The 27,276-nt window shown below is 40.9% G+C and overlaps 1 protein-coding gene across 4 annotated transcripts in view; it reads right to left on the bottom strand.

The window, feature by feature from the left end:
- LOC126349960 (uncharacterized) overlaps positions 1–25,123 on the bottom strand; it is a 104,076-nt gene extending 78,953 nt beyond the window's left edge. Inside the window, exon 1 of one of the 4 annotated variants that reach the window (XM_050002475.1) lies at positions 24,799–25,123. The gene's annotated coding sequence lies outside the window, so the exon portion shown is untranslated. Of the gene's footprint in view, positions 1–10,224; positions 10,602–24,798 lie in introns of those variants that run through there. The other 3 variants (XM_050002476.1, XM_050002473.1, XM_050002474.1) reach the window with 3 other exon arrangements.
- Positions 25,124–27,276: the final 2,153 nt, after the last annotated feature.

Here is a 27,276-nt window from a genome sequence, read left to right as displayed (position 1 = left end):
GGCTAGCTGGATTGTTGGTGGCACTTTGGAACTCATGAGTGATTCCTTCAACTGATTTCTTACAATTCTTTTACAATCACCCTCCACAATGCTCAACAGTCCCTCTCCACCAGTAAATGAGCTCTTCGTTTAGTTGTTGCTGTTCCTTTGCATTTCCACTTCACAACCATCTCACCAACAGTCAGCTTGGCAAACTTTAGAAATGTTGTAGCAAGCAATATCACACTCAATTATTTCTTTATTAAAATGTACAAACAGGTAGAAACAACAAATTCAGACAACTTGCCTCAGTTAAACAGTGAAGCCCTGTGCAAACTGGAACCTTCAATAAGTCCACAAACTGAAATCCTTCCACACAATACTGTCATAAATACTGATGACCAGTTTACAGCTTTTCTAAATTTGTACTGCACAATGTAGAAATGTCTCAGATGCAAATTCTTATACAACTCTATTCTGATCCATAAAATAGCATTCCCAGACACTCCTAAGTAAATAAAGGCACTGCTGCATGACATATTCCACTGGAAACATTTGATCATTAAACATTTACTCCACATTGAGAGTCATGCAATTTTATCTTTTTTCCCCACAAAGAAAGATTACAGTGTGACAAATCATGGATGAGGAGATATTCAAGGTCATTTTCATGGGCTGATGGAAGGCAGAACAAGGGTTGAGGGGGGAGGAGCTTTGCGGACCACAGATACTGATGCTGTTCAGGGTAACAATATAGAGAATGATATGAAAGCAAGTGGCAAATGGTGTTTACTCCTTTTTTGTAGTACTGTTAACAGCTATCATTTTATGCTGTTTGCACTGGATATATGGAATGAAACTTTTTCATGCTGTACTCAGAAGTCCAAGTTATTTACTTTTCTTCATGCAGAGCATTTGTCACTGTTGCTCCCTTGCCCCAGTAGCATTCCAAAATAACATATCTTTCATCACAAAGTAGCATGAGCATAAGACCCCTGATAATGCTTGGTGGAACTTACAGATTACAGAAATGTGCGACAGCAGTATTCTTTGTCCCTACTCTTGATGGCAACACACTCAGGTCTCATCTTCTGTGAAAGATCTTCCTGGGAATTCATCATCAAGATGTGTGAAAGGTACTCACTGGTTAGTCACTCCATTCTGTACTAAATTTTCAAGGCACACATTTCACAGTAACTGTATGGACTGGTTAGCACAACAAAAAGATTTCTTATGAGCTGGATTCAAATCTCCATTTGGCCATTCAAATCTCAGTTTTCTGTGGTTTCCTTCAATCAATTAATGTGAACACAAATGATTCCTTCATGAAGAACATAGCCCAATTCCTTCCCCATCTTTGCAGTCCATCTCAGTTTGATCTCCATCTCTAATGAACTTGTTGTTATTGGGACATTCATTCTTAAGCTTCCTTCCTTATCTTCTAAAGGAGTTGCAATACATCATGGACAATTTGGGATACATACAAGCTCTTTCTGATAAAGTATTTTACAATTGCAATGCTTCCTGGCAACTATGCTGAGGAATACAAGACGAGAAACATAGAAGTAGATATCCTCTGAATAATGAAGCAGCTTAAATCACTTAATAAAGGCAAGACCTCCGGTCCAGATTGCATACCAGTCAGGTTCCTCTCAGAATATGTCGATAAAATAGCTCCATATTTAGTAATTATATACAACCACTTGCTCACAGAAAGATCTGTACCTAAAGACTGGAAAATTGCTCAAGTCACACCAATACCCAGCAATGGAAATAGGAGTAATCCGCTGAATTACAGGCCTATATCACTAACATCAATTTGCAGCAGGGTTTTGGAACGTACACTGTATTCAAATATTATGAAGTACCTTGAAGAAAATGATTTATTGACACACAGTCAGAACAGCTTCAGAAAATATCACTCTTGTGAAACACAACTAGCTCTTTATACTCATGAAGTAAAAAGTGCTATCGACAGGGGATGTTGATTCCATATTTTTAGATTTCCAGAAGGCTTTCGACAACGTTCCTCACAAACGTCTTCTAACCAAACTGCGTTCCTACGGAGTATTGCCTCAGTTGTGCAACTGGATTTGTGATTTCCTGTCAGAAAGGTCACAGTTCGTAGTAATAAACCGAAAGTCATCGAGTAAAACAGAAGTAATATCCAGCGTTCCCCAAGGAAGTGTTATAGGCCCTCTGTTGTTACTGAGCTATATTAACAACATACGAGACAATCTGAGTAGCCGTCTTAGATTGTTTGCAGATGATGCTGTCATTTACGTCTTGTAAAGTCATCAGATGATCAAAACGACTTGCAAAATGATTTAGATAAGAAATCTGTATGGTGCAAAAAGTGGCAATTGACCCTGAATAAGGAAAAGTGTGAAGTTATTCACGTGAGTACTAAAGGAAATCAGCTAAATTTCGATTACACGATAGGTCACACAAATCTGAAGGCTGTAAATTCAACTACATACTTAGGAATTACAATTACAAATAACCTAAATTGGAATGATCACGAAGATAATATTGTGGGTAGAGCAAACCAAAGACTGTGATTCACTGGCAGAACACTTAGAAGGTGCAACTGGTCTACTAAAGGGACTGCTTACACCATGCTTGTCCACCCTATTCTGGAGTATTGCTGTGTGGTGTGGGATCCGCATCAAGTGGGACTGACGGATGACATCGAAAAAGTACAAAGAAAAACGGCACGTTTTGTATTACTGCGATATAGGGGAGATAGTGTCACACACAATATGTGAATTGGAGTGGCAATCATTAAAATAAAGGCGTTTTTCGTTGCGATGGGATCTTCTCATGAAATTTCAATCACCAGTTTTCTCCTCCGATTGCAAAAACATTCTGTTGGCACCCACCTACATATGGAGAAATGATCATCGTGATAAAATATGAGAAATCAGGGCTCGCAGAAAAAAATTTAAGTGCTCATTTTTCCCACGTGCCGTTCAAGAGTGGAACAGTAGAGAGACAGCTTGAAAGTGGTTCACTGAACCCTCTGTCAGGCACTTTATTGTGAATAGCAGAGTAATCACGTAGATGTAGAATAAGGGAGGAGGGAGGAAGACGGCAGATGAGATGGGAGAAGAAAAATGGGGGAGGGGGGAGGGGAGAAGAGGAGAAGCTAAGAGACTCAGTTTAATAACATATAGACATATCTCTAGCTTATGTGTCGCCACTTCCCCCAACCTCTGCCCATGAACTTTTTTGGTGACGATATGTGGATCCGTAGTGCAGATTAAGTTGTGAGTAACAATCTGGTTGACAAAGCCAACAAGTATGTAAGAAATAAAGCTTGCAGTAACAAAGTTTTCCAAACTCTGGGACAAGGTTTACATTGATCATCCTCCTTAGTTAAAATGATTCATTTAATGTTATAACAACAAAACTATTCAATTACTGACACTATAATGTAAATGGATAGATAAAAAAAACTACTCACCAAGCGGTGGCGGGAGAAAGAAACACACACACACACACACACACACACACACACACACACACAAAGGTGTAACTTTTACAAGCTTCTGGAGGCAATGGCTCCTTATTCTCACAGAAGAGTTGAGGGGGAAGGAAGAGGGCTGAAAGAAAAAGACTGGAAAGGTTTGTGGAAATGGGTACAGTTCAGAAAAGTCACCCAGAACCCAAAGTCAGGGAAGACTTACCAGACAGGATAAGAAGGAAAGACTGATTGTTGGGGACTGCCAAGACGAGAGGCTGAGAACATTGTACTGTTGTGACTTGTTCTTGTTATTATGAGTTATTACCGGTCTGGGCGGCAGTGGTGAAGGCAGTGGGATCTTAAGGTGTTTGGCCAAGCTCAATTTGTAGGAGAGGAGTGGTGGTTCATGGTGTGGCTGTTTGGAGAGCTGCAGAGGGACAGGTAAGGAAACAGTACTGTTGAGGTAGTTTAGGAGAAGGTCAGATAGCTTTTTGAAGAAACGTCTGGCATGTTGTTGATGTCTGAAGTTGGCTTGGCAGTCAGTCTTTTCTTCTCATCCCATCGAGTAAGTCTCCCCTGACCCAGGGTTCTGGAAGACTTTTCTGAGCTCTAACCCTTTCCCTAACCTCTCAAGTCCTTTTCCTTCACCACTCTTCCTTCCCTTTCAACTCTTCTACTACAAGAAAGAGCCACTGGGCACCAAAAGAGTTAAACCTTTGTGTGTGTGTGTGTGTGTGTGTGTGTGTGTGTGTGTGTGTGTGTGTGTGTGTGTGTGTTTTCTACTACTCCTGATTGGTTAGAAGATTTTTTTTATCTACCCATTTTCGTTATATATGTACACACTATTTTTTTTTTTGGAAATAGTTCACCAATTCCAATGGAAAAATTTCAATGCTGACAACATTTACACCATATTAACCAGGATTTTCTCCACAGGTAATTAAGCTTTATATGGTAGAATCAAATGTGTTGTATTATATCAGAAGGAAATCTCTGACAAGTATTTTGGTATATATTTTGTGCTCATTTTATACATCAAGTATAAAAGCACAAGGAAGGAGAGCTCTGAATAACGTAACTTTTACTTAAATTCCATATATCTGACAAAAGTGAATAAATGTGACAAAATGCATCTCATGTGTCATGAATTTTATCTTCTAAGCAATCATCATGACTTGTATCTACTAAGTAATCACATCTGAATAATGCCTATAACACACAGATACCAGTACATACACCATTACATGTACAAATAAATCGCTGCTGAAAATGTTTAATTCACAGCACTTTGTACATTGTTTGTACCCTTTAAATAGAAAATACGTGAAACACACAAGTACGCGTACCTCCAGTTCACCCATATAAACTACTATCAGAGTTATCTCACTATAAAATGAACTTAACACCATGTATATTAACTGTGGGACAAGACATTGTATTTAATTCAAAGCATAAGGTATTTTGAGATCAGTAAACAACATGACACCATACCAAAAACTGAAGGTGTCATTAACATAGCAGCAACACAGGCCTCAGTCAACAACCAAATGATGCCTTCAGCAACATAAACACACTAGCAAAGCAAAAAGCCACAAATCGACCGGACTTCAACAGGTACAGTTGATTTTGAATGTGTATATTCTTATTAACACCTTCCATCATATTACAACATGAAAATATTGGACCAGATAATAAAGTTTTCATTAGGGATGTTAATGTAATTATCGACTGTGCAATGCATTACTCGCACACTCAATTGAGCTGTCACCTTCCAACCTAACCTTGGCCTCAATCTGCACTGCAGATCAATCTGTCACCATAATATTCATTAAAATTCTAGTTTTCTGCTGTGGCACATTTGTAGGTTTTTGCAAGCCACCAACAAACTATCATCTTTCAACCTAACTTGAGTTCCTCCAGGTTAAGTTACAGTTCAGCCTCTCATCACAATAAGATTGTGGTGTTGGTGATGTCACTGGTCAAAGCCAAATGGCAGCATCACACATTTCAAAATATGTAGAGATAGTAAACATGATCCAAGCTAACATCCACAAGATCCACATAATATACTGTAATCAACACACACAAGTGACATCTACAGCTGAAATACTCAAGCAAAAGCAAAAAGCATTGCAAAATGCTACAAACATATGATGTTGTGTTTTCTAATACAATGGATTACTTTGTTCACTAGGCATGGTATTTCAGTAAATAATTTAAAGAAAATGTGGTTGAAGTATTAATCACTGCAAAACTCTCACGTTCTTTACTTACAATACAAATGCATCTTGATTCTAAAGTTGCCTTTTCTGACATTAGACTAGAATAAGCTACTCTCAATTATTAAATCTTGCAATTAACTATTAAATTCTTCATAGTTAAGGGCTGCCTAGCTATAGTGTCCATACAACCATTTTATCATTTAAGGGATGATTGTCAAATGGTTGAAAGTGAGATAAAACCCAAAATGAGGTACAGAAAATAAAGACTGCATAGATTACAATGCTAGTTATCTCAGCAGTTAGATAAATAAAGCACATCCACTGTTCTGTGGCAGAGAAATGTTCAGTATACTACAAGTTAAGGCAGGTATGTCCACAGAGGTCAGTGCTGATCCCTTTCATGGTCCTGAAATAATTAATGACCTTCCCTCGTTTATTAGATGCAAGACACAGAAATACGGAAGCGTCCGATCCCGCCCGTCTGCTTTGACCCATGACGTCACAAATATGGCGGAAACGACCATAAACCACTATTCCAATGTAGAGCGCATATAAAGTCGTTACGTACACATTATGAGGAGGAAAATACATCAAAAAACAAACACACACACACACGTTCCCCAAAAAGCCTAATGACACTAACAGGACAAGCGCGGGAAATAGGGGGGTTTAGGGTGGGGACAAACTAAATATAAACAAATTTAGACACCCACCCCCATACAAAACGACGAAAAAAACTGGCATCACAAAACTTCCCAAATACCACTAAACACAATATCATCTGGAATCGGACACTTCCCTTGACCTATATAGCTCAAAAACATCTCCCGATACCAATACCAACATTCACAGCCACACATTGGGATCGAACACAAAAGGCCGTCCCTGGCTGAGATGCCGGAACTTTAAGTAAGCCTCATTTCTTCAAAACATACTGAACACTTCACGACTTCATCCAAAAACCCGAATAGTTGAAGAAATTTTATTAGGGACAACACATTGTCCCCCATCATAGCCGAAAACCGAAAACTGTTGACCCTGTCAGTCATATCCATACCTACCAAAGACACAAAAAAAGCAATTTACCAAAATTCACACACGACGCCACACTCGCAAACTAAACCAAAAACATCATCTAACACACCACCAGAGAGCACCACCGATTGCATCAAAACGACACCTACAAACACGCCACTCTCACACATCACAACAGCCTTACGTCAGGTCAGAGCCGATGGGTGGGATCGGACGCTTTGGTCGACCTAAAGACACTATTATACACAAACAACACAACTTTTCATAATGGTCATAATGATCTCAGTACCTTTACAACCAGTGTCGAAACTACACTTGCTAAGTATCTAATGGAATGAACACAACAATCAGGCAATGATTTGTACTTTAAAGGACAAGCTTCCCTCAAATAATCCTAGTTGTCTTAAGTTCTTGAGAACACAATTATATGATAAATTATCCCAGGTTATCACATAAAATATATTAGTGGTGATTTGTCTAGATTAATTTGTCTTCAGAATTGTGTAGGTCCTAACTGAAATTCCAGTTTGGATTTTTTCACAAAGCATAACATTATATGGTATTACTGGATGATGATGGGTTTAAAGGGCCTAAATATCTTTTTTATCAGTCCCTCATTTCACTGGAAATTCACACAAAAGATCTGAAATGAGAGAAGAAGGACCGTCAGCTCCACAGTCTGCAACTTTTTGAAGGTTGAAAATGAGCGCACCACTAATTTTGTCAAATGGTTAAAAGTGGGATAAAAGCCAGGCTGCTAAAAACTGGTCACTGAGGCACAACAAAAAGGTTCATCATAGTTAGCACGACTAAAATGAGGTAAAGAAAATGGATTCTGCATGGATTAGAACACTAATTATCTTAGCAGTTAGATAAATAAAACAGGCCCACAAAAATTTAAGAAAGGATGGCAGATGGAAAAAGTAGCTTGAGGCAACTCTGGACAGACGACGCAGTGAGAGGCATTTCTCCCATCCCCACCCCATATCCACCAAATATTGAGTTGCATTAAATTTTTTATGAAATTTGCTTTGCCTCAGAAAGCATATGACCTTCATCCATATCTCTTGCAAAATGAACTAGTAAAACCGGTGTAATGATGCGTAGTTGGCTCAGTATGATAACATCTTTGGAAGAAGCTTTAAGTAAAGTATGCCATGCCTTGGTGGTCCCCTCAATTGCCCTCCACTTAGAAATTGTAGCAGCCTGCCAATCCATACCCCACATTTTCATAATTTGATGTCACAGTTGCAATCATATGCCTATACCCAGTGCTCCCCGTTCAAGTTTGTCTCCTGTGGTTGCTCTTTGCCTAGTTTGTCATTGAGTTCATCTGCTGGAATACTCATGTGGATTGGCATCCAGATGGTAGGTCCGGAGCTGTGGAGGTCAGCTAATAGGTCTTGGATGTTAGCAATCCAAAAGTTTGGAGCATAGCCCTGTGTTATGCCTTGTAAGCACCTCACGGAGTCACTAAAAACCAGGAAAACCTTTTTTTTTGCAAGAGTTTCAATGTATTACAGAGTCGAAAAAAGGTAGATTAAAGTTTAATGCCCCTTCAACTGAACAGTCATTAGAGATGGAGCACAAGCTGTGACTGCAAAAGGAGAGGGGGAAGAAAATTAATTGTGCCAAAATAAAAATAAAAAAAAACCTTCCTGAAATGATTTTGGGAAATGACAGAAAAAAACTAAATATGGATGGCTGCGTGGGAATTTGAACCGTCATCCTCCTGAAAACAAGTCCAGTGTGTGCAGATCCCATGCTCCTTGTGAATGTAAACTCATAAAGAACCCTATTCTTGATTTTCGGTGCATCTGTGTAGATGCATGTCAAAGTGTAATAGGCTAGTTGTGGAGGGCCGAACACAACAGATGTCTGAGAATGGCAGGGTCAGCATGTTACTTACGTCCATAGAAGAAGCCTATCTGAATCGCAGAATTGAGTATGCACCTTGGGCAGTGTCGACAGGGAACTTTATGTACACAGGCAAGAGGGGGCAATTGGAGGTTCTTGCACAGAGCCTCCAACCACATCCCAATTGTTCTATCCATTTTTTGGCATTTCATTGTCTGAACTGTTGGATATAAAAGAGTTGAATAATATGGATGGACTGGCATCTCACAGATAGTTCTTCATACTGACACTCAGTGGTGGGAGAATAATAATGTAATACTGGATTAACTAAAGTGTTCAATACCACTTCATCCACTCCCGATCAAACGGTCACTATACAAAGTAACCAGACCTTCGGCTACACCACAAATCAGTATGTAACCACAACTTGTGTTCACATCCATCAGCTTCATCAACTCACAATACAACTGCAACCCACCAACTCATTGTAGACTTTGGGTTACACTACAATTCAGCGTATCTACACACTCTACGTTCCATAAACTAGTACAGATGCAAAATAAATATTGTCACTGCTCCGTCCTCTTTCTTTTACCACATATGATTTCTGATGCTACATTTTCATTGTGTTATTGAGGGACAAAGATGAGAATCGGTATAGAAGGAAATCTAGCTGACCTGGGATTTACTTTACGGGGAAATTCTGGCCAGTGTGCATGACATTTTAATATTGTGAATTAAGTCTTCGGGATAATCACAGATTCATCATTTGAAGCACCATATACACGTTTGTTTTCTAAATAAAAAATTCTCGTGATAGAAAACTTGGGTGTAAACTATGCACTAATTTACAAGTTGAAGAAACTACCAGTATTAAATAGGCAGAAAACGCACATTGTTACAGACTGTCAAAATCAATAACAGCTATGAAATTATGGCGCACATATTATGTAACAATTCCTGAATCTATAGAAAATATTTAAGCACCACATGACTGGTCAGTTGCCCACCCTCTTACAATATAAAGGAATTTATTATTAATATAAAGTTGTAATGACAGGAGCTAACATATTGTACTAATGTATTACCAATTGTATTGTGTGTGTTGCTGTAATGGCTAACGACAGTAAAATTATCATACTGTCGTATTTAAAATGCTACAAATGTCAGTTACGATTGCGAAATGTCTGTTAGTGTGAAACAATTGCTCCTACTAGGCTTTCACATGCCTTTTCTTTGTGGGGCTTAAAAAAAATAAAAAAGGGGTTATCCAACATAATGACAGTGTTCGTGATCATGGTGGCTGTGTGATCCACTAGCTTCCAAACATTGAAATACATGTAATAAATACACCTAATTCTCAGCATCAACAACCTATACTTCAGTTCTAGTCGGCAGGGAGTTGCGAACAGGAAAGCCGGAGAAGCGCGCGTTTATATCATATGTGGAATTTACACGACGTAGATGTAAACACGAGTATTAAAACTGAACGTTAATTCAGCAACAATTATGACTTTAAAGACAACTATAATAGCAGCGTACTTCGACTACCATAGAAAGAAAATGTGATGTAAGGGCCGATGACTTTACCAATGTAAAAAACATTACTCTTTCTCACTGAAGCCTTTACATTAATTACTCATTCGTCAGACCACTACAACTTACATGTTCAATAATATTTCGAATATCAATTTACGCGGCATCACAACAGTTGATAAGCTGTAACATAAGACTGCCGTCCAAATTTAGATACCTTTCAACTGCCCACAATGGTATTTAAAATATTACTATTCATTACTTGAGGATTCAGATGAGTCACTAAACACAAAAACCATGTAAACAATCCTCACCACCTTTCCATAACAAACATATACGCGCCATACGACGATTTTCAAAGATTTTACGTTATTATTATGACAGTCCGTCACAGTGGACGCACAAGATATACTTAATTAGGTCTGTCCTCAATCGATAATTGTGTGTAGTCAATAGAAGGAAAGCAACAATCAATATACTGGAAATAATGAAAGAGTATGTTTTATACACTAATATAAATAAAACCCCAGACATAAAGTGCGCAAATGCATCGTAAAGAAAACGCGATTAACGCTTACAATCGATATTTTCTTTTTGATTATTGATTAATCCATCTATAATCAACTTCCATCGCATATATTTAGTCCGGACATAGAGAATTTAAATTATATTTGTATACATTTAACGTATTACAGACATACCTAATGTAATTATAACATAATTTATTCGTCGTTAAATGACTAGCCAACAACAAACCAAGATTTCCTTAACATTAGCTGGACAAGATAAAAACATGAACAGTCACACGTTGACGTCCACACGCATTCTCACTCTCATCTTCACATTTTCACAATTTACACTTTTACCATTTCACATTTGCATGTAGGCTCACACCAAGTACTCACTTGACATCTGTGGTCATCAGTCTCCTAGAACTTAGAACTACCTAAACCTAACTAACCTAAGGACACCACACACATCCGGACTGAGCGCCTAGAACCGCTAGACCATCGCGGCCGGCAAAGTACTCACTAATCTACATTAGCTACACGCTTGCAGCCTCACGTTGTAGCCCTATGAGTGTTCACGGCATCTGGAAAAAAAGCTGCATGATCATGTTTATGGAGTGAGATAGCACATACATTGCATATTTTTGACTCTCGCTTTGTAGGGTTTATGGATACACAGATTACTTGATCTTTTTTTTCTGAAGAAGATCCTCTATACTGTTTGGCTTCTATGTATTCTTCTAGGCTGTATGGAGAGGAAGAAACTAAATAACTTCTTTATTTAGTTTTGAAAACAGATGTCATTTCAATGCATTTTATGCTGAGTGGTAATTTAGTGTATAAGATGTGATCAAGAGCTATGGAGTGGTTTTCGATATAAAAATAATGATCGTCCCTATTTCTCATATTGCAATCGTTTATATCCCTGTCCACCTGCATAGTAGTATTTGCTTTCAAATGCATAATTTTTGCAAATGTGTGTAGTGAAGGGACAGTCATGGTAAGTTTTCTGAATTTATTTATTCGAAGGTTGTCTAGGGATCAAATCTACAATGCATCTAACAGCCTTGTTCTGAAGCTTCACGATCTTAAGTACATGCATATATAATGCTTTTCCCCAGACTACAACACAGTATGATAAGTGGAAGTAGTCTAGGCCACAGTACATTGTTAATAGCATGTCTGCATTTACTATGCTAGACAACTTTCTCATTAAGAATATGCAAGTGGTTATTGCAGGCATACTTTGATGATATGACCCTCTCACGCCAATGTTCATCGATAATTAATTATGACATTCTAGTGCTTTGAGAACTTCATTACTCACTTAAAACAGGCATAGTTAGTCTTCATAGTTTTATTTTTTTGTAATTCTATGTATGTTTTTTTTAATTTGCGTTTAGAGACAAGTTTTTCACTGCAATATTTATAAGCCTCCCTCAAATTTCCAGAGGAACTTGAGTCCAGTTTTTTGCTGAGTAAGTTTTTACTATGAGTAAAAGGTCATCTGCTAACTTTAATGCGTTGTCATCTACTACTGTTATATCTTTTACATGCACAGTGAAAATAAAGAGTACCAGAACAGATCCCTGAAATATACCAAAGTTAAGTAGCTGGGAATTAGAGTGTGCATTTACAGAAGCACCAATTGTTTAATACCTTACCTCTGCAGACTGCTCTCTACTTTCCACAAATGACTTTATCACAGCAGATGCGTTATCCCTAATAGCATCAGCTGCAAAGTTAGCTGTGGCTGTAGAGTTAGACCCTCAGTTTCTTAAATCATGCTGTGCCTCACTGAGCAAGTTATTTTCCTTATCACATGTCTTTCAGGTTAGTTTTCACAATTCAAGGTAATACCAATGTAATAGTAATTGGCCTATACTTGGCAGGTTTTTTTCTTTTTAATCTCTTTATAAAATGACACAACCTTACTCTTTTCGAGGCATTTAGGAAATATCTCATTTTCTGTAGCTCAGATTATCAGATCAGTTAGAGGTCTCACTAATCAATGAGTACAGTAGTTAACTACACAAGTAGGTTACCAATCAAGAGCTTCTATGTTTTTGGGCATTAGACTATGTTTTATTTCTGCTATCTATGATCCATTTCCTGGCAGCATAAAAACACGTTATGTGACACTGAAGGTATTATTCGTATTTCTTGATGTTTGAGGGCTTTTGGTAACTTTTATGAGGTTTTCACCTACTTCAAAATAACCTTAATTAAAAATATTGCTGACATAATTAGGATCTCTACATTCCTTCCTGTCTCTCTCTAAAATTACATTACTGTTCTCTTTCCTACAATAACCTATCCTATATCTATTTATGTGAGATCATACAGTCTTAGAATTATACTAATACCGGTGGTGCACTTGGCTCTAGTTTTATGAGTAACGCACATCCACTAAACTCCGCTTCGTTGTTTCAAACGCCAAGGTCATTTCATCCATCCATGCAACTGGTAAATTTATCTTGCTCTTCAGGCCAGTGAATGCCGCTGCTAACGGCTCTTGCAACTCCACCGTGTGGTGTAGATGTTGGCGATAGAAATTTGAGGATGCTGAGGAAACGACACAATGCCTTGCAGATCTTTGGTTGGAGCAGCTGCAGGATGGCTTCAACTTTCTCTGACAAAAGTGGCAAGCCCGACCATAATGTCATTGTAGCTTCTATATCAGTGGAAGCTGAAAAAAATAGAGTTTTCTTGTTTGGGAAAGCAAATAAAAGTGTCATTAATGAATATCTTCACAGTCAGCTCCAAGCATTCACCGCGGGACACAAAGGTATTGAGCATCTTTGGTCGGAATTTAAAGATATTGTCCACCATGTGCTAGAGAAGTATGTGCCTAGCAAAAGTATAGGGCAGGGAAAGGATCTACCTTGGTACAGCAAACATTTTAGGAAGTTGCTGAGAAAGCAATTTTGCACAGTCGTTTTAAACGTAGTCACTGCCCTGCTGACAAACAGAAATTATTGGAAATGAAAGTATTTGTCAGAAGGACAACGAGAGACTCTTTTAACGAATTTGAAAGCAATATTTTATCTGCAGATTCTAAAAATAACCCCAAAAATTTTTTGTCGGACATAAAATCTATGAACGCTACAAATAATTCAATACCTTGTCTTGCTGACAGTATGGGTAATGTAACTGCTGATGATAAATAGAACGCCGAAATTCTAAACCTAGCTTTCAAAATCTCGTTTACGATAGAGGACTGAAGCACCATTTTCCCTTTCAATTATCGAACAAACTAAAAGATGACTGACATAGTGTTTAGTGTATCTGGTATTGTAAAACAGTAAAGATCCTTAGACGCCAGAAAGGCATCTGGCCCAGATGGTATCCCCGTAAGATTTTATGTTGACTATGCTACAAATATAGCACCATTCTTATCCGTCATCTATCAGAGATCATTGCAACAGCGGAAAGTTCCATGGGACTGGAAGAAGGCCCAGGTCATAGCAATCCATAAAAAGGGTAGAAAATCGGATGCACATAATTACTGTCCAATTTCACTGACATCGATGTGTTGTAGAATCATGGAACATATTTTGTGTTCAGACATAATGACCTTTTTAGACTCTGAGAAGCTCATCTGCAGAAACCAGCACGGTTTTACGAAACAGCGGTCATGCGAGACACAGCTGGCCCTCTTTGTGCATGATATACAACAGGCTCTATATACCGGCTCCCAGGTTGATGCCATATTTTTCGACTTTCGAAAGGCGTTCGACTCAGTTCTGCAGTACTGTCACTTGCTACAAAAATGCGCGCTTACGGTCTATCCAATGACGTATGAAGTTGGATAGAAAGTTTTCTACCAGACAGGGAGCAGTATGTCGTAGTGAACGTTGTAACCTCAACAGAAACAAGAATTACTTCAGCTGTGCCCCAAGCCAGTGTAATAGGTCCTCTGCTTTTTACGATTTACATAAACTATCTGGGTGATGGTATTGACAGCGGCCTTAGACTCTTTGCCGGTGATGCTGTAGTCTACAGGAAAGTAGTATCACACGAAAGTTGTGAACAAATCAAAGAGGATTTCAAAAAACAAATGCGTGATCTAATGACTGGCAGTTACCTCTCAATATTAGTAAGTGTAACCTACTGTGTATAACAAGGCGAAAAGCCCCATTAATGTATGAGTACAAAATAAATGATCAGTCGTTCGAAGCAGTAACGTCAGTCATGTATCTGGGTGTGACTATTCGAAATGATCTCAAATGGTATGATCAGATTACACAAGTAACAGGTAAGGCCAAAGCTAGATTGCGGTTTATTGGTAGAATCCTGAAGCGATGTGGTCCTTCAACAAAGGAAATAGCTTACAATACATTAGTTCGTCTAGTCTTAGAGTATTGTTCGACTGTGTGGAACCCTTACCAGTTGGGTCTGATTCAAGAGATTGAGAAGGTCCAAAGAAGAGTGGCAAGATTCGTGACTGGTACCTTTAGCTATCGCGAGAGCTTTACAAATCTATAGAAAGCTTGAAGTGGGACACACTTGCAGATAGACGACGCACTAAACAGAAGAGGGTGCTCACTAAATTCCGAAATACAATCTTCACCGAGGATGTACAGTATTTATTATTACCACCAACTTTCATATTGCGTAGTGATCATCATTCTAAGATAAGGGAAATAAGAGCTCTAACTGAGGCGTTTAGACAGCCGTTTTTCCCTCGCGCGATCCACGAGTGGAACGGAGGGGGGGGGGGGGGGGAGATATGACTTTGGCGCGAATTGTGCCCTCCGTCACACATTGCTTGGTGGCTAGCGGAGTATATATGTAGATGTAGAATTTTTCCATGAGTGAGCCCACCACCACCCACTACACTGTTACCTATAAGCTTAGCCAGCCTCCCCTTCCCATACCTATTGAGGTGCATGTCATGCTGAGTGAAAGCCGATCTACTGATAGACCCATCTGGCACTACTGAGATGTTACCCACGCCCTCTGCCGGCCATAGTCGCCGTGCGATTCTAGGCGCTGCAGTCTGGAACCAAGCGATCGTTACGGTCGCATGTTCGAATCCTGCCTCGGGCATGGATGTGTGTGATGTCCTTAGGTTAGTTAGGTTTAACTAGTTCTAAGCTCTAGGCGACTGATGACCTCAGAAGTTAAGTCGCATAGTGCTAAGAGCCATTTGAATCATTTTTGAACCCCAAGCCCTCTGCCATCAGCGCCCTGCCCAGCCCCATGTTAACACACCTAACAGCCACATTAAGGTGCGGCCAATCATGACGCTGAAACAGTTGCAAGAAACGCACATTATTGCCGCCAGATTTAGTAGCTATCTTTACCAGGTCACCACCTATATCATATTCCCCGTCCCTGCTCCACCCATTATCACTACCTGATCCTCCTTCGTAAATTCCTACATAACTCCCCTATGCTGTCAGTCAGTTGAGCCAACCATGCACTACATGGAGACCTGGTACTCATTCCCCAACACTTCCTGTAGCTGCTGGCCCACACCTCTATCACGAGAACTACCTAGCAGCAGAACCTTCTTCTTTCTGCTAGACTTTGCAACCAACCTAGGCCTCCTAATTGCTGAGGTCTGATATTACTTTGGGCACCAGGTAGTTTTACGTAAAACGTTTTGTTCTGTAGAATGGATGCCAGAACGCGAATGATGTGTTTGGGGCAGCCTTGAAGATTGAGCTTGTAGATAAGGCCCAGGTGCCAGATCTTACCAAAAGTCTTCTCTACATCAAGGAAGACTGCCTCTGTACTATATATGATGGTGGGAGCTCTGCATATCTCCTCAGTCAGTCTCACGGATTGGTTGATGGTGCTATCCTCATTCCTAAAGCCGAATTGCTCCTGTATGATAATTTTGTTTCCTGTGCTGAATTTCTGTAGTTTCTTGAATATGATATTTTCCTGCACTTTCCCCAGAAAACTGAATAGGGAGATTGACCTGTTAGTCTAGGGAAAGAGGTGGTCCTTGTTTGGCTTTGGTATTTTTATGACTTTTGTCTGTTTCCACGCCAGAGGAAAGTACAGAAGAGTTAGAAAAGCGTTGTATATGGCTGTGAGAGACTCAATTGCGTTCTGAGGTAGGTGTTTTAGTTGGAGAGGTGGGATGTTGTCTGAGCCAGGAGCCGTTTTGTTGCCCATGTAGCTGAAGCATGTGCTGACTGTATCGGATTCCACTGGTGGAAATATGGTGTCGCTTGGGGTTCAAAGTGTTCTGTTCACTTGCCTTATGACGTGTTCCTTGTGAGCGTCACTCTCGTCATCCACAGCTGCTGCAGGGGTGAACTGTAGTTCGAGAGTGTCTGCCATTGCTTCAGCCTTGTCCTCAGCTTCGTAAGTCCCGATGATTTACTACAGTAATTGTGGTCTGGTGTCTCAGATTTTTACGGACAAATATGTCTAATATATCTGGTCTCTGAGCTGAATAGTATGGGAGTGTGTCGGTGTGTCCAGTGCTATGATTGTAATGCTGTGCGTGCTTCTAGGTATTTACGTAAGATTCTTCCGTTGGTGTTGGTGGCTCTGCAATCCAAGCACCATGTTTGGAGTTGAGGTCACAACCTATTATCACATATTCGGCCATGTTTGTCAAGTCGGCTAGGTCATCAGGATGTAGGTTTGGCCTCCGTGGAGGGTTGTAAACAAGGATTATGGCGACTGTTCTCCCTTCTATTACTGTTTTTATTGATTTGGCTTCTGCTCTTCTGAGGCGTGGTGTGTTTAGTTGCCTGTGCGGCAGTCTGTTCTTGACTAACACGGCTGTACAGCCCCCTTATCGGTTCTGACTGTTCAGTCCTATACGTTATGTAATTTCGGACGTTAAAGTTGTCATCTGGTGTTAGATGCGTCTCTGTGATTAACAACACGTCGACTTTGTATGAGTCAAGGAACTCTTGGAGAGCGTTCCTTTGAAACAGAATGCCATTGGCATTTTAGGTCATGATCGTGCTTCTTCGATTAAGACCCGAGAAGGCTGAAAACTGCACTGCATATTGTCGTAATTTCGTGATCGGATCAGCTGGGCTACTGTGTTCTGAACTGTTTACAGAATTTTCGGGACGTTGAACTGGCTGATAAGATTGAGAATTTCTTTTACGTCTGTGGCAGGCTACTTCAAAGCATCATATGCGACTGTCTGAGACTATATAATCTTGAGTTCTTCCACCTCAGCCCGCCGCTGTGCTCATTAGGGCTCCTGCGGGCACATCATCTGACAGCACCCACAAATCACACAGAACAAAATACAGACTATGCACTGCACACACTAGGCGACATAGCGGAGGACGATCAGAAATCCAAAAAGAAAAACAAGCGCAAAAACAACACAAATCAGGCAGAGGGATCTTCCGATTCGATGCAGAAGACTACGGCTCCGATTCCGAACAGACGCCCATCGCTGACGGAAACATGGAAGCGGAAACAGTAGAGCCGCAAGTGCCAACACAAAATCGCTTCAGCGAATTATTATACCATGACCCGGGGCACACTGCAGCCGCTTCCAGCAAGGGAAAGACAAAGATCAACGTGCCACCATTAGTGGTTTATGATACCAACAACTGCATCAAACTCCTACAGGTGATTAAACCGGCCCTCATTGGGGCACTAAAGACTCACTCCAGGGGAGAGAGAATAACGTACCAGTTCTCTGAAGCGAAGGATTTTAACACACTATGCACACTGTTGAAGAATGAAAATATTCCGTTCTACACACACGAAATAAATCACAAGAAACCACTGAAAGTGGTGATTAAGAAACTCTTAGTAACCATGAAAACACAGTTAGTATACGAAGCTCTAAGCCTTCTTGGATTTCTAGTAGAGAAGGTAACGCAAATGTTCACACTCGACGAAGGAGAGAGAAGGTTACAACCCAACTTCCTAATGGAACTAGAAAACACAGAAGAAGCTAGGAAAATCTACAAACTAAAATCACTGCTTGTCAAGGCTTCAACCATGGCGCTAGGCACTGTCACCTGAAATCAAATTGCGTTAAGTGTGGCAGACAGCACGTGACCGCAACCTGCACCAAAAAACGTGAAGAGAAGCCAAAATGTATGATACGGTGGGCTATCAGTAACTTTTATATTGTGCGCCATATTATGAAGCATTTATTTAGGTGTGTTTCGAGATTTAGTTAAAGCTTGTCGTAAAAGAGAGGCGTACTTACCAGTCACTCACTTGTGTTAGCTTGGTGCTGCGTAATACTCTGCTGTAATAGTCGTGTCGCTAATACTGTCTACAGGCTGAGCGTTCACCACATGTGACAGTAGACGGTCTCGCCGCTAGAGTCGTATTCGACACGCGCAATTGCTGCATGGCTGAGCGATGGCTTCTTGAATTCTATGTGCATGTTCTGCAACGCCGTCCAATGGCATGTCTGTTTGGAACGCTGCTGTCGTCTTGACTTGTCGTGGCAGGCGGCTGCGCAAATGGTGAGGAGCAAATTATCTGGAACAGCACCAGTACCCACTTTGCTCCTTAGGAGACTAAGGCACTGTGACAGTTTGCGGTCTGCAATATCCTCCTGCTTCAGCACTTGACGAATTCTGTCTTCCTACGAGGCTGCGACTCTTCGCATTAATTCTGTCGAGCTTGTCATACGAATTTGCCGTCGGTGGCGCAGTTATGACGTCCTGTACTTCAGTGCGAAACGGTGATCTAACTGGATCACTGCTAGGGCAAGCTTTGTTGAAACAATCCTAATGCCAGCAGAGTAACTTGTCGGATGCAGTTACAATTAGTGCTGTCCGATCTTACAGTGGTGTGTATTTATTAAGCCAGGTGGTAGTGCTTGGAAAAATCACTCTCGTGATTTAACAGAATAAACACACTCAACTCGTAATAGCTATCAACAATGAACAGACTAAGAGATATTATGTTTCAAAGTAGAATCATCCCTGAATAATAAGCAGTAGCTGGTAAAGGAGAAAACTCGGTAAATATGCGCACATTACAATGAATGAGAAGCAGAGCGCGAAAGTCAAAGAACAAGCTGTCATTGCTGCTGTGTACAGCACAGCTGTCTGGCGTGTAATTGAATCTGACAGCCGTGATAACAACACACAGCACACATAGCAGACGGTGGCGATCTGATGCTACAACTCAGTGTGCTTCTTGACAACGTCAAGCTCTTGTATTGTGATTAAGCCATTAACGAAATCAAAGAACTAGGGAGTAATTTTGTCCTTCTGTCATGACAACAATACAAAGCTGTTGCATATACCTAATTCACTTATATGGGCTAATATTTTATGACGTTCATTGCAGTGTTTCATTGCTTGTTATTAAAAAAATGTATTTTACTTATTTCTGACGAGAATCATATCTTCAGTTCGCGTTCCTCCCTTGATATTATATACCTTTTCACAGTAAACTTGATTTATGTCCACAATGAATTTAAGGGTATCCTTTACGCGAATATCGGCCGCCTTATCTAGGCGTTTCATGTCCTGTCCTCGAGGATAAAGGTTCAAATGGTTCAAATGGCTCTGAGCACTATGGGACTCAACTGCTGTGGTCATTAGTCCCCTAGAACTTAGAACTACTTAAACCTAACTAACCTAAGGACATCACACACATCCATGCCCGAGGCAGGATTCGAACCTGCGACCGTATCAGTCGCACGGTTCTGGACTGCGTGCCTAGATCCGCGAGACCACCGCGGCCGGCTGAGGATAAAGTATGTGTACTTAACAGAATGGTGCATCCTGTCAATATACATATTTACATGTCCCTATCTATACAGGCATGCAATCTGTGCGAAAGGCGCAGCATTCTGCATTATTGCCACAGCTCTCAAGTGTGTAACTCTGATATATCGTCATCATCCTTCGTCCTGTCGAGACAGTTGAACATCATATTAAGTGCAATAGTATCTGTCTCTTCCAGCAAAGTTCTGACAAGCATATAAACATCTGCTTGGTTTCCTTTGACTGTTTAACTCTACTGCTTATGTTATTCTTCCTTGCTCTGTTTACGTGTCTTACATAGTCAAGTCTAAATTTTAGAATGATCATTGTAGAGCTCCAGGCATTTTAGATTGAGTCCACAAAGTCGAACACAAAGATTTTAGTGGAAATGTTCCCAGTTTCAGGTTTTATACACTGCAAAAATATGGAAAACACTTGACAGTCGATGTTATTGGAAATGAGAGAAGCACATTGGAATTCTCGTTTCAAGTCGTCTAATACTATTGATGTAATGATTTCAAAATATTGTTGTTCAGCCCATGCAGTCCATCGTCACAAACAATATTTCTATACTTCTTCAATATTTCAGCTCGTGTAATGTTCATTATTACTAAAAAAATCTGAAATTTGTAATTATGGATGGAGTTCACTTATTGTGTCTTGTGGTCTGTTGACAAACACGCAAGGACAATAATGCGAGTGCAGTTCTCATACCCATGCCTCGACAGTTGACCTAAAATCCTGGTGTCTCACAGAACGGTGTTCGGTTTATAACACTGTTCAATGTTATACAAGATCTGCTTTGTTAAAAGATGTTTTTTTCCCCACGTCAAATCTGCCCCTGATCCTACATTTTGTTCAGAATGCTGTTAAATCGAAATTTACTTGCCATATCTGTCGATATAGGCCTACTGTATATCTCTTTTTCTGATAAACTTAAATGACTAAATGACTCAGAAGAGGCGCCACGGCGTTCATCTTCTGTGTATGCTCCGTAGAGATGTCATGACTTTGTAGTAGAGGTGACACTACAGCACAGTGCAATGCAGTGGTTTTCGCGCGAAATTTTGTATCGCTGTCAAAGTGCTTCCGAGCCAGCCGCCATAGGCGCTGTTTTTTATGACGCTTGTGCACTTACTATTAGAATAGTTTCTTATTCTGTTGTTTATTTTGTTACACATTTTTTGACTATTACATTTTCTAGTTGTCGGCTCGGTTCTACTTCCATGTAAAACGCCTCTGTCTAACATTCGTCATTAACTAACTCTCTGTGTGTTTGAATGAAGTGTTACTTATTGTGACTTTAGGAGTCTGTTTCGCTGTATAGGCGGCTAATAGTACGCACGCAGTAATTTGTTCCGACAGCCGCAGACACGCTGCCACCGCGACACTGGTGCATTATAGCACAGGAAGGACCTGCGTACGAGAAGACGAATGCATCGACGGATCCCGTGCCTTCGGTATCACGACTCTCCGTGCGTTTGCTACCGTTTTGGCCGCATAACGCGGCTTCGTGTTTTGAGCAGGTGGAAGCTAGTTTTCTCTATGCCGCAATAATTGCAGACGCAACCAAATTTGCAGTAGTTGTGAGCCAGCTGGATCAGAAGTAAGGAGCGTAGATCGAAGATGTGATCACCACTCCGCATGTGAGAAGGTAAAAATAGAACTGATACTATGGGTTTCTGCTTCACAGGAAGGGCAAATCAGACAAGAAGACATTGGCAGCAGACGATCCTCACAATATTTACGACACTAGCCGAGTAAGGTACGACGGGGGCCTAAAAGTTTTCTGCGCACGCTGTAAAGCAATCGCTTGCCACAACAGGTGAAAACCATTATCACGATGCACACCAGCATGCCCTTTAGACGCTGTAGCGGAGTTAGCTGACAAAACCTACACCATTGGGTATAGTGGCGGCGGAGTGCAACAGCATATCTCGTAAATACAGGTTTTGACTTAAGTGAATCCTCACGAACGAAATTGCACGGCAAGCGGCAAACGCACTCCCTCCTGTCTGACTGCCGTCAACAATTCAGCTACGTATATCAACGTGCGAAACACTGCGAATCACCCTGGATATCGGACTGCGGATCGACTTTACGTGGGATTTCACGGTTGCAGACGTGTCAGAACCCGTAATAGGCGCGGATTATTTGGCGCATTATCAACTGCTTCCCGACATGCCGAACACGGGGCAATTTGACACCTCGATTCGTGAAGGCATGATGCGGCCATTGCCCCCTGGTCGTCTTCACTGCACTTGGCGCAAAAAAAAAGAAAAAAACAACGGCGCAAGGAGCTCTTGTGGTGGTTATGGGGGTACTGAACGCTAGAACTGTCCCTGTCCTTACCCAGTACCATGCTTTTGGGACTGTAACTATGCATTGTGTGTCGCGACTGTATTCAGTGTTTTAGACTGTGCAAAGGCATCTACGCATATTCCAGTAGCAGAAGCAGACAGGCAAAAAAGGTCTACCCTTGTCATTCCTTTTGGCATTTTTGGGAGTTGGCTTGGCCAATGAAACGCAGCACAAACGTGGCAGAGTTTCACTGACTCTGTCTACAAGGACAAAAGTTTTGCCTTGCTTATCTCGAAGACATTTTGGTCTTCTCGACTTTTCCAGACCAATATCAGCACCATCTTACCGAAGTTTTCAGAAGATTGGAATGGTTGTAGTAGCGTTCTAAATACCGCCAAGTTTGTCTTACCTCAGGCACAAGTTGATTTTTGGGGCCACAGTGTCACATTGTCGGCCTTTGCTACTTTTGCCAGCGAAGCCATCCTGCAGCTGCCCCAGCCAAAGATCTGCAAGGAATTGTGTCGTTTCCTCAGCGTCCTCAATTTCTATCGCCAACATATATATCATGCGGCAGAGTTGTAAGCGTCGTTAGCAGAGGCATTCACTGGCCTGAAGAGCAAGATAAATTTACCAGTTTCATGGATGGATGAATTGATCTCGGCGTTTGAAACAGCGAAGGGGAGTTTAGTGGGTGTGGCGTTACTCATACACCCAGAGCCGAGGGCACCACTGGCATTAGCAGTTGACACGAGTCAGACGGCAATCCACACAGTGTTGCAACATCTTCCTGATGGATTGTGGCAGCCGCTAGCATTCTTTTTGCCCAAGCTATCTCCATCTCGACAAAAATGGAGTGGTTACAACAGAGAGCTTTTAGCAATCCATGAAGCCATTGAAATTTCCGATCTCCACTGGAGATTAGAGAATGTACCATCTTCACTGACCAGAAGTCTCTTGCGTACTCCTTCTGACAAAATAACTTGAACTGTTCATCTATGCAGCACAACCAATTGGTTTACATTTCTCAGTTCAGCACAGATATAAAACATGTTTCTGGAATAGATAATATAGTGGCTGTCTGTCTCTCCCACATTAGTAACATCACTCATTTGATGGATTTCAGAGAACTCGCAGTACAACAGTCAGACTGGAAGCTGCATGACCTGCATTGACACTCCAAGTCATCACTCAAACTTCAGATAGTAGAGATTCCTGGCACTGGTGCCAAGTTGTACTGTGACATGTCTAGTGGCAAAACCTGTACTGTTCTATTCTTAGCATTCAGGAGGGGTGCTTTCAATAACATACATAATCTGTTTCATCTGGGTGTTTGTGTGACAACACAACTAACGTACAGTCGTTTTGTGTGGGCAGGTGTCAAGAAACAGTGCTGAGCCTGGACAAGGACCTGTATTAAATGACAATGCAGCGAAGTCAAAAGACATGTGCACATGCCAGTGGACAACTTTCCATTTAGAACATCTCATTTTGCACACATTCATATCGATGTAGTTGGCCTCTTTCCTCCATCAAATGGTCAACAGTATTTATTAATGGCAGACCGCTTTGTCCACTGGCCAGACGCTGCACCTATAGACAACATCTTGGCAGAAAACTCAGCCTCTGCCTTTGTTTCTGTCACACTTTGGCTGCCCTTTGCATGTCATGATGGATCGTGGATGGCAGTTTGAGTCCATTCTATTTTCACAGCTGACTAAATTCTGTGGCACTGTGCATCATACAGTGGGATGATAGAACGCTAGCACTGAGCACAGAAAGCAGTCCTGATGTGCCATGATGCAGCTAGACAACAGTGCTGCTATTGCAGTTTGCAAAACACTTACAAGCCAGATTTGGATGCTTCAGCTGCCGAACTTGTGTACGCTGAAACGTTGCAGCTGCCAGAGGAGTTTGTTGATCCACAGTCCTTGCAGCTATGCAACTTGACAAATGGTGGTTTTATTTGTCAGTTGAGAGAAAACATTTCCCACACCGATCAAAAGCAACCATCCAGACATGGCACCAGTCTTATGTGTGTACGCCAACACTTTCAGAAGTGCACGCACACAATGCTACGCTCTGACGTCGTTAAGCCCCCTTAATCACCTTACTCAGGACTGCTTAAAGAAGAGCCACGAGGAGATCGCCCACTTGACATTATCGTTAATGGCAAAGCCAGTACTGTAACACTAGACTACGTGAAACTTGCATACCTCTTTCAAGAAGAGATGCCAACGAGGACAACGTAGCACACTCCTGATTCAGTTTCAAATGCTCTGTCACTCGCGGTTCCCACAACCGTCGACGAGAAGAAGCCCTCTGGACACTCAACACGATCAGGTCGACGAGTCTGTTTCCCTGCAAGGTATATGGACAGCGCTCCCCTTTCCCGGAGGGGGCTGATGTAGCAGACAGAAGTGACACGACAGTGCAGTGCAAGCCGAATGGTTTTCGCGCGAAATTTTGTAACACTGTCAAATTGCTTTCGCGCTAGCTGCCAGAGGCGCTGTGTTCTGTGACGCTTATTTGCTTACTCTTAGAATAGTTTCTTATTCCATTCTTTATTTAGTTACGCAGTTGATTTTGTTTATTACGAGTTCTATACGTCATTCATCATAAGAATAAACCTGATGATTGGCCAGCAGCCGCAGCTCTCGTACACTGGTGTTGTTCTGCTCTTGGAAGTAGGTCCAACTTATGTATTAGATATCTTATTACTCTGTCACTGCAAAAAAACTTTAAGACATTCTGGTCATGTATTACCAGCCATCAACGTTTTTCTTAATCGTGTTTTAACTACACAATTTTTATTTCTAAAATCGTGTACAGCCACAGTCTCCGTAAACACGACTAGTGCTCTGATTGTCTCGCTGTCCATATGTACCATGAAAATGGATGACACTACTTCCTGCTTTGTAGTGAAACAATCGCGCGGAACACTGTTAATGACGAGAAACAGTCCATCCCTGGTAGCTGATAGCTAAGTAGTCAACACGACGGACTGTCGTACCAACGGGCCCGAGGCTGATTCCCGCCTGGGTCGGAATTTTCTCTGCTCACGAAGTGAGTGTTATGTTGTCCTTATCATCATCATCTCATCCCCATCGACACTCAAGTCGCTGCAGTGGCGTCAACTCAAAAGACTTGCACCAGGCGACTGGTCTACCCGATGGGGGGCCCTAGCCACATGGCATTTACATTAACATTTACGATTAACAAGTTGTTGTTAATGTTTTTCACAAGATCAGAAAAAATTAGGTTTGACATTTATTTGAGAAACACAACGTAATAAATATAATGCAAAGTATCAGCGTGCCATTAGCGGTAGCGTCGCATATATGTAATTGTATGTGCTCGTGGGTGGCTTTTCGTAACGTATTGTAATCTACAACTTTTTTCGGTTTGAATAGCTTAATCATTTAAATTGAAATTCATCAAATATATGATAATTAATTCAAACATAACCATCATTTTTCAAGAAAAATGCATATATTCTAGTTTCTAGTTACAAGTCGCATGCAGAATTCTGGTTTTCATTGCAAATACACATTCTTAATTATCGCTATTTAATAAAAGATTGTTGAAGTTGAGAAAAACATTACACAATTTAATTTTTTTGGAGAAATATGAAAAATCAAATACTCTTTATTTGAATATGCCCATTGCTTTATAAGACAGATGTGTCTCAACACGAGTCAGAGTGATAAGTGTCATAGAAACATGGAAAACAATAATTTTCATGGCATCGAGCACACTGTACAAATGCTACATTTTACAGTTTTCACCTTAACGCTGCAATCTGAACACAATAAAATTGATCAGGAGCCAAGTTAAGGGATTTGTCACGAGAAATAACAAAAGTAAAGCTGCCAAACATATGAAGTTTCGTGATATGTCACTTCTGAACGGTGACGAAATGTAGAAGAGCACGTCATAAACGACAAGGAGGAAATGTGGAATTTTTGGAGGCTTAGGAGTCTGTCACTGATCGCCTCATTATCAATGTGACTATACTGAAATGCACTCCTCAGAGTCCGATATAGAAGGAGTTAAGAGATTATCAGATAACTGATTGTAATACCTTTGGTGGCTTCAACATTTAACTACATAGTGAAATCCCAGCAGTGCGCGTTTACTCCACATATAGCTCAAGCAGAAAAATTACCCTCGTTAATATCAGGAATTTTCACCTCTCTTGTTTTTAATTACAATTCTATGTTAGCTAAGATTGAGAGCACGTTATGCTTTCAGATGCTCACCGAAGAAGCATATTGCCTGAATTTTACCATGTATTATTTCCTTCTGTTTAAAATGAAATGACATGCAGAGCTATATTGTTCTGTGGCGGTCTCTTTTTAGGCCTTTACTGCAACTGTGCACGTCACTGCAGGTTAGTTGGATCACTTCACTGGCCAGGTCTGTCAAATTTAAATACACTGGTAAAGCTGTTGCCCCATATTATCACTGAGTCGATGCAAGTGTAACGCACAGCATAAACTGTATACTAAATAACTGTACTCCAGACAGCTTGGCTTCCACTCCATGTGAAACGAAATCCAGTGAGGTTACAGCATACATGGTTGAATACATAGTGTGATGTTTACAATAGATTTATTCTTATATGAACAGGGTATGGCTGTCAGGTCGTTTCTACTTCCATGTAAAACGTCTCATTCGTCATTAACCAGCCC

This window comes from Schistocerca gregaria, chromosome 1 (assembly GCF_023897955.1).
Source record: "Schistocerca gregaria isolate iqSchGreg1 chromosome 1, iqSchGreg1.2, whole genome shotgun sequence".
In the NCBI taxonomy this organism is placed as follows: domain Eukaryota; kingdom Metazoa; phylum Arthropoda; class Insecta; order Orthoptera; family Acrididae; genus Schistocerca; species Schistocerca gregaria.
This window is presented reverse-complemented; position numbering and strand designations above follow the sequence as displayed.